General features: G+C 39.3%; 1 pseudogene; it reads right to left on the bottom strand.

Moving 5' to 3' along the window:
• Positions 1-6161: 6161 nt before the first annotated feature.
• Positions 6162-8411, bottom strand: LOC101714158 (phosphatidylserine synthase 1-like; annotated as a pseudogene).
• Between the last annotated feature and the right edge of the window lie 1555 nt (positions 8412-9966).

The raw sequence follows: 9966 nt of genomic DNA on the forward strand, positions 1-9966 counted from the left end.
TCCAATGTACAGATTTAGAAGTTTGTGTAAATTTGTCATATGCCCTAGTGAATAACCTAGTCACAGAAAAAACATTTTTATAAAAGGAGTTTTGGCATAATCTTTCATAGCAATCCTTAGGATGCTCATGAAACCACACTCAAAATATTGTTTGAATCATTTAGATTTTGATCATGATTTGTGGAGTGAAGGTAAAATAATCTGACAAGAAAAAGCCTTTACTTATAGTATCCAAGAAAAGCAAACACAAATGGGGCTGAGAGAGTAGTTCATTCCGCCCAATTTTTCTGAGTCTGAAAACCAAACTCTGGTCTAGTTTCTAGTTTCTATAACAGATCACACCAGCTCTCTCCTTCTTCACACCATGCAGCCAGTTTTTTCCATCCTTTCTCTTCCCATGACTGTGAATTCTCTCCACCACCAACTTCACAGTGTCCTTTAAAATCTCATCTTACTGTCACATACATATTACATATATTGTGATTGTTATTTTTCAATAACACAGATACATCTCATGTGGCAGCCACAGTTGTGTTTGGTGTGGAGAAATGGAATTGGGTGTTATCCAGATTTATTTGTTCTTTAGAAATATTCAGTTTTATGATTAACTTCTAGACTGTGATTTGATGAGCGTCTGTTTTGAGCCAGGTGTTGTTTTCCAAACTACCACATCAGGTCAGAATTTTCAGAGCTTTAAAAGACTCTTTTTTCTTGTGCATTTATCACCCACCACCTTTCCCCTTCCCTTCTAATCTAATATACACAGAGATAGCCTGATACCCTACCTATGCTTTTTATTGGAAATTTTATTTTATTTTGTTTTGTTTTAAGTCATAAAGCTGCTTCTTTAATAATATCCAAAAGTTTACAAGAATATTAAGAAAGGGCTGTACAGTAAAAAGGAGATATAGTCACAAGTATGGAAGATATTAGGTATATAATTTAGTTCTCAAAATAATATGCTCCAAGATTTTGCATTTTGTCTACATAGTGCATGCACAGACAGATTTAGGGTTACATTTGTCAATGGGTCTTAAGCATTTCTTTACTTGGTAATTTTCCTTTTTGCCTAATTTTTTAATTTAATTTTATTAGTACACTTTGATATACACAATAATCACATTCATCATAGGGAATTTGTACCTGTACATAATGTATCTTGATTCTTCTTTCTCACTTTTGCCTCCCCTCCCTTCAACCCTTCTAAAGAACAATAAGGTATATTAGTTTCATTTTCAAAGTGAAACTTCCTTCCCCCTTCTGTGTCAATTCTTTCTCTTATATTCTCATCCTAGTTAATGACCCAGTTAGAAACTATAAACCATCTTTTTTTTTTCTCCATACACATGACCATTTTCTGTCCATCCTGCCTTAATTCAGTCCTTTAGCCTGGCCTTTCCTCTCAGTCTCCTCAGTTCTATCATTATTCAGGATTTAACTTCTCGTATTCATCAGAACAATAATAACTTAATTAATCACCCAGTGTGTTAGTTTCTGAGGGCTGCTGTAACAAATTGTCATAAACGAGGTGACTTCAAACAATAAGAATTTTTCTCCTTTCCTCCCAGTTCAGAAGGACAGAAGTCTAAAAGTTTTTGAGAACATCTTGGATTTCAGTTGGAAATTCAAGAATCAATATATATTTACTAATTCATTAATTTAATAATATTTGTTAAACACATAAGTCAATTACTATTCTAGAGCCCTGAGACTTAAAAAGTGAATAATAACACTATAGACATTGTACCCTAGTCAGTCGGAAATCTAGTCTAATACACAGGGAATACTTGATCAAACTAGAAGGGATAAAAATTATGTAAAATACATCAAATGTCATCAGAATCTGAGTTGATGGTCTATGTAAAGATTCTGTCCTCTACTTTGAGAAGGTGTTACCTGAATTTTCATGAGATTTTAAATGAGTGTTCCTGGCTAGTGAGTCCTGCTGTTCTGGAAGACACTCTGGAACCTCATCCCCTTCCACCTTGTGAATCCACCACCTTCATCATTGCCTTCCAAGGTTGCTGTTCTGATATAATTAGAAACAATGAAGGTGAGGAAGTCACTCTTTTCCATCTATTTAATTCTAAACAGCACTGTACAGTCATTCCTCCTTCCGTTGTCCTAAGAGAGGTAAAAAATAAAATAACAAAACCCCAAGCGCTCTCTGATTCTCCAGGTAAGAGCACTGGTGTGTTGGATCTCCTAGTCTGACCTTCAGTCACCTTCAACCTACACCCACCTCCTTAAGGGTTCAGAAAAATATACTACATGTCATGCATTAAATAAGATCAGAGTTAATTCTGGGACAGTCATGTGTATTGAGAGCCCCTGTGATAACACAACACTCTGTCAATCATTCCTGCCAATCACACCTAGAGATTCAGGGGGAGACACCTGGGCTGAGGTGCATATCCTTAAAATTCCGAAAGCCTAGTTGACTGAGGGCTTTTGCCACTATTTTGTGGTATGATCTGTGTGCAGTGCTTTTGCTTTTCTGTTACCTGGGTACCCTTTTTTCTGTCTTTGCCATATCTTCTGTGTGTATGGACTTGCCCTAAACACAGCTTCCTGTGATCTTCCATAAATGTAGCTGCTTGCCACCTGCTACCTGGTGTACACTTGCAATTCATTGCTTGTCATACACAAAGGCCTGGACTATATCTTCCTATTCCATGGTAACAATACTTGTCTGCTTCAGGCTGTCAGAAGCAGAAAAGAGCATAGAGGATCACATGGGAGAGGTCTGATTCCTCAGATCAGACCTTAAAGTGACACTCATCACTTCTGCTCACATTGCACTGGGTAGACCCCAATCTCACAGCCATATCTGTTGTAGAAAAGGCAGGGATGGTGATTGCACTATGTGCCCAGAATGCAGAGGAGATGGGGATGGTGAACAGCCAACCACAGAAGAATTTAGCATGGTCTGCGGTGTGTTATAGGAGTATGTACATAACTGTGTAATATCCATCTGTTTGCCAACTAGGTCATCAGCAAAATACTGCAGCAGAAACACCCATATGGAACAGAGAGAACAAAGTTTACTCAGAATCAAGCACCAATGCTCAGTGGCTAATTAACTTTGTGTGCTGGTTCTGGGCAAGAGCATTTTCAGAATGCAAGTAAAACTTATTTTTGTTTTTATGAAGCTTTATATGCATTATTCTGAGCAACCGGCTCATTTAATTACTATCTATTGGGCACTGTTACTTCAGCATTTCAGATACACTTCAAACCCAGAATGTCAAAGAGTTAACTCATTGTCCTTTCCTTTTAGTTTATCCTAAAAGTAGGAATTTTTTTCCATTTTAGTGATCAAAAAAAGAGTAAGAAAAACCCAATTGTAAATTTTAAAATATTGTTTATGGAACCAAAATATAGAAAGGGGAAATAACATTATTATCAGCATACAGCCCAATGACTTTACACAGAATATGTACACCCATATCACCATTATGTAGATCAAGAAAGGACGTGACTAGTGCATTGGAAGCTATTGCCAGGCCTAACTCTCGGGCATTATTCCCACCTCTCACCTCCCCCAAGCACTGCCTTCACTTCCAATAGTATAGATTAGATTGGTGCTTTCTTTAAAACCTTTGCATAAAAACTTACTACTTCTGCAGTATGTACTCTCTCATGCGTGTCTCTTTTGTTTAATGCAAGGCCTGTAATTTATCCATATTCTTTTGTGCAATTACAGACCATTAATTTTCATTGTATGAATGTATCATATTTTATTTACCCATTTCATTGCTGATGGACATTTGGGTCATTTTCCACTTTGGGCTTTACAGTAGACCCCCGAAATTTGTGGAGGTTATATTCCTTGAGCTCCTGTGAATTGTGAAAAAATTCAAATTTCAGACATGGTCATAAAAATGACTGTAAATGCCTATTTTTATAGTTTAAACCCTAAATATGTTATGTCTCCCAGAGTTGCATCTGCTGCAGATGGGTTACAGGGCAACAGCCAATCTGCAGCAAGGACTGAATAACACTTCCGGATTGGCCACTTGCAAACCTCTTGTCAAAGAAACAATTGTGGAGGGTGTTTGCAGTTTCCACCAAGTTGTGGGGATAATTCTGCAGACAATTATTAGTTACGTTCTAAGGAAAAATTCACCAAGGAGAGGCCGTGAACTCTGAACTGCGACTTCGCTGAGGTACACTGTACTAATAATTCTTCTATAGACACCTTAGTGTATGCCTTTTTGTGAACATATATATTCATTTCTTTTGGGGATATATACTGAAGTAAAATTGCTGGTAAATAAAGTATTAGGCAATATTTTTTATGTTTAGAATAGTTACACATAATTTTCTGTATCTCTTTACTTTATCTGCATTATCTGAGCTCCCATAATATACACCCCCTTATTAAGTCAAAGAGAAAGAGGGGTTACCCACATATTCTCCTGCAGTTCTCCATCCTGTATATGGGTAGGAAACTAGTTGTCCTCAGACTCTTTGGTTTGGGGAGATAGACTCCCAAATCTCTCTGCATTCAGGAATAAGATGTGGAAAGGAGAAGCTGATGAGAATGAATCTCTGAAAGTACTGGATCTAAAATCATCTTTGAAAGGACTGAAAATCTTTTAGAAATATACATTCATAAAAGCCTAATTGTTATATCATCTACTGCAATAAAATGAGGGCTATCCCTCCAATACCTATGAAAAGCATGACCACTTATGAAGTGGAAGGTGGCAGGAACCATACTGGACAGGGTGCTGAAGGACAAGAGTTCTCCTTTCATATTCCTGCTGCTCTTTCAGGGATCAGGTCACCCTGGCCAAGAGTCAGTCTTCTCTCTACTTTACTTTTATCTCTAAAGAGTCACTAAGATTCTATTCTACTGCCATTATCTTTCAAATCTAGTTTTTCCCATCCTTCCTGCCACCTTTCTCCTTTTTATATCACCAATGTCTTAATGTCCTTCCTCTTCTATTCCTCACCCCTTCCCATACTCACACTTTTCCCTCTATCCATCACTTGTCATCTGCTGACAGTGGGGAGATCATTCTAAAATAGAAATTTGGTTGTGACATTAGATGATTCCCCAACCCAAACCTTCCATTAATCCTGTAGCCTTTAATATAAAGTCCATGCTTCTTTGGATGTAGATAACAAGAACAAAGACCAAGGATGAATAGAATTGATTGCTGTCTATTTTTTTTGACTATTGAAGGGTTTTTCATGTGAATTGTTTTATTTAAAACAGGGATCCATTGGAGGGGATGAACTATCAGGAGAATGTTCAGCTGAAAGGTAATACTCACCAGCACCTCACATGGGACTAAAAGACAGCATGGGTTACATAAGGTGGAAGGAGACCAACTACGTGTAAAAGGCACCTGGTGTGTGGAGGAGTACTGCATTCCCTCATCTCTAGCAGGTTGGCATTTGGTGCTATGGGTAAGTCTGAATTAATGATATTTGGAATTCAAGAAAAAGTTTCTGATCAAAACTCAGATTCCTGTGCAGGCAGCCAATTCTTTCTCAGGCTACTATTCACCGACCACATGGCTGATGGTCCAAAAAAGTGAGCCAAAGGTACTAAGCAGGAACACAAAAGCTCCCTCTTTTTCCTCTAGAAGGAAGGGGAATCCTCCCCCAATTTCAATCTCAGCAGTGAATTGTGAAGGCTGTAAGCATACTAACTTGAAAACCAGAACAACAATAAAATGAAAGGAAAGTGGCCTGAATTTAAAAATAAATCAATCAAATGGAAAGACTGATTCATAAAAATAAAATCTGATGACCAGTCCACTAATACCTGATTAAGGCCATGTCTGAATGTAAATGTTTATATGACATCCTCAAGACACCCCAGCATAGAGCTGTTCTTGGAGACTATGAGCAAATAGCTATGTTTTCCTCTCAATGGACCCTACTCCTACCTGTTACTGGACACTAAAGTGCTGAAGCAAGGTGAGACCCCAAACTGGCAAAGGACCACAGGCCATGGTCTGCATGAATGTGGCCATGTCTGTGGGAAATAAGACTCACCCTCTCAAATAATGACTTCCACAAATTTCTTCCTTTTCCCATTTGTTCTGCATGTATGTTTTTTCTCTAATAGGAAGGTCCAGAAAATTCTGTTTTCCTCTCAGTTTTAGACACTCTCTGAAACATCACTGATTAACTAGGGTCTTTCAATTCCTTTGAACTCCATTATTGAATTTTGATTTGGAATGTCAGTTTCTTCTTCTGGAAGAATGGTTTTCATTGTGCTTGGATGATTGGTTGGCTATCTTCTGAACATTTTGTACATTTCCATGATCCAGGAGATGTCTGGACTGTAGGTCCTATCTTCACACTCTGAGTAGGTCTTTTCTCAATGACCATAGTGCTCTGTGAACCAAACCACGCTGTACAGCAACAGGAACATAGTGAAGGCCATTCAAAGAATCCAAAGCACAACATAAAGTATTTGGGTCCTAGAGATCTTACTCAAACAAACAATAGCTTCCAGGAAACCAATGACACCAAATACCTACCACTGTATTCCCATTCATTTGCAGTTTGTGTCAGTGAGTAAGCCATGATGTGTCACTGTGGAAGGCATGATGCATCCAATGAAGAGAATTCTACACCACCTTAATGGATGAGTAGCTTGGAACACAAAGATATTCTTCAAGAAGAAGGTGTTCAGTTCAGTCAGCTGCCAGATGATCATGAAAAGATATATCCTCATCACTGTCAGAAAAGAAGATTTGAGGTCAAACCATGTAACATAAATCCAGCTGCCAGAGGTGAACTGCAGTAGGCCCATTAGATCTTCCTGGTGGTGGTATGAGTATCCTTGGAGCTTGTGCAGTGATAGGTCCTCATCTGTGAAAACCAACAGATGATCATGCCCAGCCAGATGCCACTGCTGTCGAAGAGCAGACTGAAGTCTAGGATGACTCAGTCCCAACAATACTTGGTGAAATTACGCAGATGGATGAAATAAAGCTGGTTAACTGCCAGATAATACTGATTGCCCACCAAAGACTATAGGTCTAGATCAACAAGGCCTTCATGACCCAGCCCAGAAATACCCAAATGGAAATATACCAGAGTGGCTGATGATCCTCTCTCAGGTTATCATGTGGCAGTTCACAATGTACTCTGTGACATCTGCTTCCTTTGTAGTGTCTTGAAGATTTGGATCTAGCCAATACATTAGGAATTTAACTTGCTCAAAGTTGAGGAAGAGGAAGAAGTTCAGGAACAGGAAGTAGAGCACGTATAGTTAGTACAGTTAGCACAATTAGAGCTGGGAGACCACTTCTCTCTTCCCACTTGAATTTGGGCAACACTTCAGGGTCAATGTTCCTTCCATTATTTCCAGAGAAACAAAAAATAAAATAGCAAAGATTCAGAGAATCTCTAAAGCTCTAGGCCCGAGCACATGCATGTTAGATCTCATGGCTTGACCCTCAGTAACCTTTTCCCCATTCAAAGGTTCACAAATATGGACTGCATCTCATGCATGTAATTTGATTAGAGTGAACTCTGGGTTAGGCTTATGTGCTAGAAGCCCCTGAGATGACTCAGCACCCTGTCAATCATTCCTATCAGTCTTACCCAGGGATCCAGTAAGAGGGAGCTGGGCTAGGTGCACATCCTTTAAAATTAGAAAGCCTAATTTATCTTTGTGCTGTGCCTCTTATTTTCCTGTCACCCCAACATGTCACCCTTTTTGTTGGCAGGGACCTGCCCTGAACACATCTTCCTGTTATCTTCAACAAATGTAGCTGCTTTTTCTTTTACCATTGGGTGTGCACTTGCAATTCTGTACTTGTCATACGCAAGAGCCTGGAATCTATCTGTCAGATCTGCCATGCTGTATCATGTTGAGTCCAAAAATCACTGGCTATGTTGCTGAATGAGGTCAAGTAAGTGGACCACTGAGGAAAGCTAACACACTGTTGATGAGAACAAAGAAAATACAGAGAGGATATCTCTTCAGATGTTGTCTTCTGGAACAGAGTCATCCTGGTGAAAGCGAAGTGCGTGAGGCTGGCAATGATGCTGAGCGGGGTGATGGTGTTTGGCAGGTAGAAGACGTTGATGGCGATGTCCTCCACATGCTGCTCATTGATCACCCAGAAATGCATCTTGTAGTTCTCATCATCCTTGTTCAGGGTCTGGCTCTCCATGTAGACCATCATGACTTGCCTCGGGGTCCTGCTGTGACAGCTGCAGCCCAGGCTGTGGACAGGGCGACGAGCCAGGCAGAGTCTGACCTGTTGTCTATTTCTTTAACCTCATCTCTGGGCACTTATCTCTTTGTTCCAGCTACACTGCACAGTTTGCACTTCTGGGAAATCCCATCCTACCTCTTCTTTTTCACAGGCTGCTCCCTCAATTCTCCTTCCATATTCTGCTTTCCTGTGTTACCTTCTTTCCTCCTCAAGCAAAAACATAAGATGTCAGGTCACTTCTGGCCAACCTCTGGGCCCCTCTAAGTCTGAATAGGGTCTTTCCTCTGGGCTGCAATATACTTTGTACTTCCTCAGCAACAATGTATGACAATCATTTGTTTGTCTGCCTCTTCCCTAGTAAGTCTCAACTTTTGTTCTATATCTGGCTTCCTTCCAAGATTATAATTTAATTAGTGAGCATTGGAGACCAGCAATACTTTTTAAAACGTGTAGGTAATTTGTTGTGCACCTGGGTTGAGAAAAGCTGCCCTAAACTGTAAGTTTCTCTGATCTTGGGCCCTTCCTCAACTAACTTTATATTCTTAGTGTATTTCCTAAGGGCCTATCTGAAAGTGGGTTCTCTAGGTCTTTGTTCAATATTTGTTGAGTAAATGAGTATAGATGATGAAAGGGGAAATTTGTTGGGGCACATATGAAGGCTTCAGAAGGGGAGGTGTTATTCCAGTCCCTGGCTGAGACCAAGTATCTTTCCTTGAATGCTCCTCCCTGTAGAGCATGGCCAAGTTTATGATATGGGAACACTGCCAATCTCTTATCCAGAAGATGTTTAATCTTGGGATGTTTCATCTCCCTTTGCACATTTCAACCTCACTGGTCCATCAATCACAAATGGTCTATGCATGAGTGAGTTTGTGGAAAGAGTGGGAGTTTCTTAGCTCTGTAGCTTATGGTGTAATACAATAATTAATAGAATAGACAGAGTTTATCTAAGTAGGAAGACAGAGGATTGTGGCTCTTCAAATTCTTTTTTTCTGTCTCTTCTCTAATCTTTCAGAGTTGCATTTAGTAGAAGATATTCCTGTTTTTCAAAGGAAAGCTATTAAAGTAGCTTATATCCCCCAGCTCTATGTACACTACAAATAAGGGGAAAAAAACCCATAATAAGATCTGTACTTGTAATGGAGGCTTTAGTTCTGAGCTCATATTTGTCTCCATTATATCTTTAAAATATGTGCCCTATCAGCTAATTTTTGGCACAATATAAGGAGCAAATAGTGTAACTTTTTCTGAATCTAAGAGAAAAGAAAGAATAGGCACATATTCTCCCTCTCTCTCTCTCTCTCTCCCTCCCTCTCCCTCTCCTCTCTCTCTCTTTTTGAGACAGGGTCTTGCTATGTAGTTCAGACTGGCTTTGAACTCACTATGTAACCCAGGCTGGCTTTGAACTCACTGTGATCCTTCTGCCTCAGCCTCATGAGTGCTGGGATTGTAGGCACACACTAGTACACCTGGCTAAAAATTCGCATACATTTTCAACAAATACTAGACCACTTTTTCATTTTTCTTCCCTTTCTGACACAGTGATAGATGTGCTATATTGATAGACATGCTATTTTGCCACTTAGAATTATGTTTAATTTTACCACTCAGAATTATATTTTTAATGTTTTAATGACTAGAATAAAGGCTTGAACCAAGTCTATGAAAAAGAACTTGAAGTCAAATTTAGGTCATCTAATGGAGATGTTCTTTTTCATAGCTCCTCTATGTCTGTTGGTTTTGTAGCTTTTGAGAGGTCCCAAGGCAA

The sequence above is a fragment of the Heterocephalus glaber genome, unplaced genomic scaffold, assembly GCF_053883595.1.
Source record: "Heterocephalus glaber isolate CG9 unplaced genomic scaffold, H.glaber_assembly_v1.0 deba00001481, whole genome shotgun sequence".
Classification (NCBI taxonomy): domain Eukaryota; kingdom Metazoa; phylum Chordata; class Mammalia; order Rodentia; family Bathyergidae; genus Heterocephalus; species Heterocephalus glaber.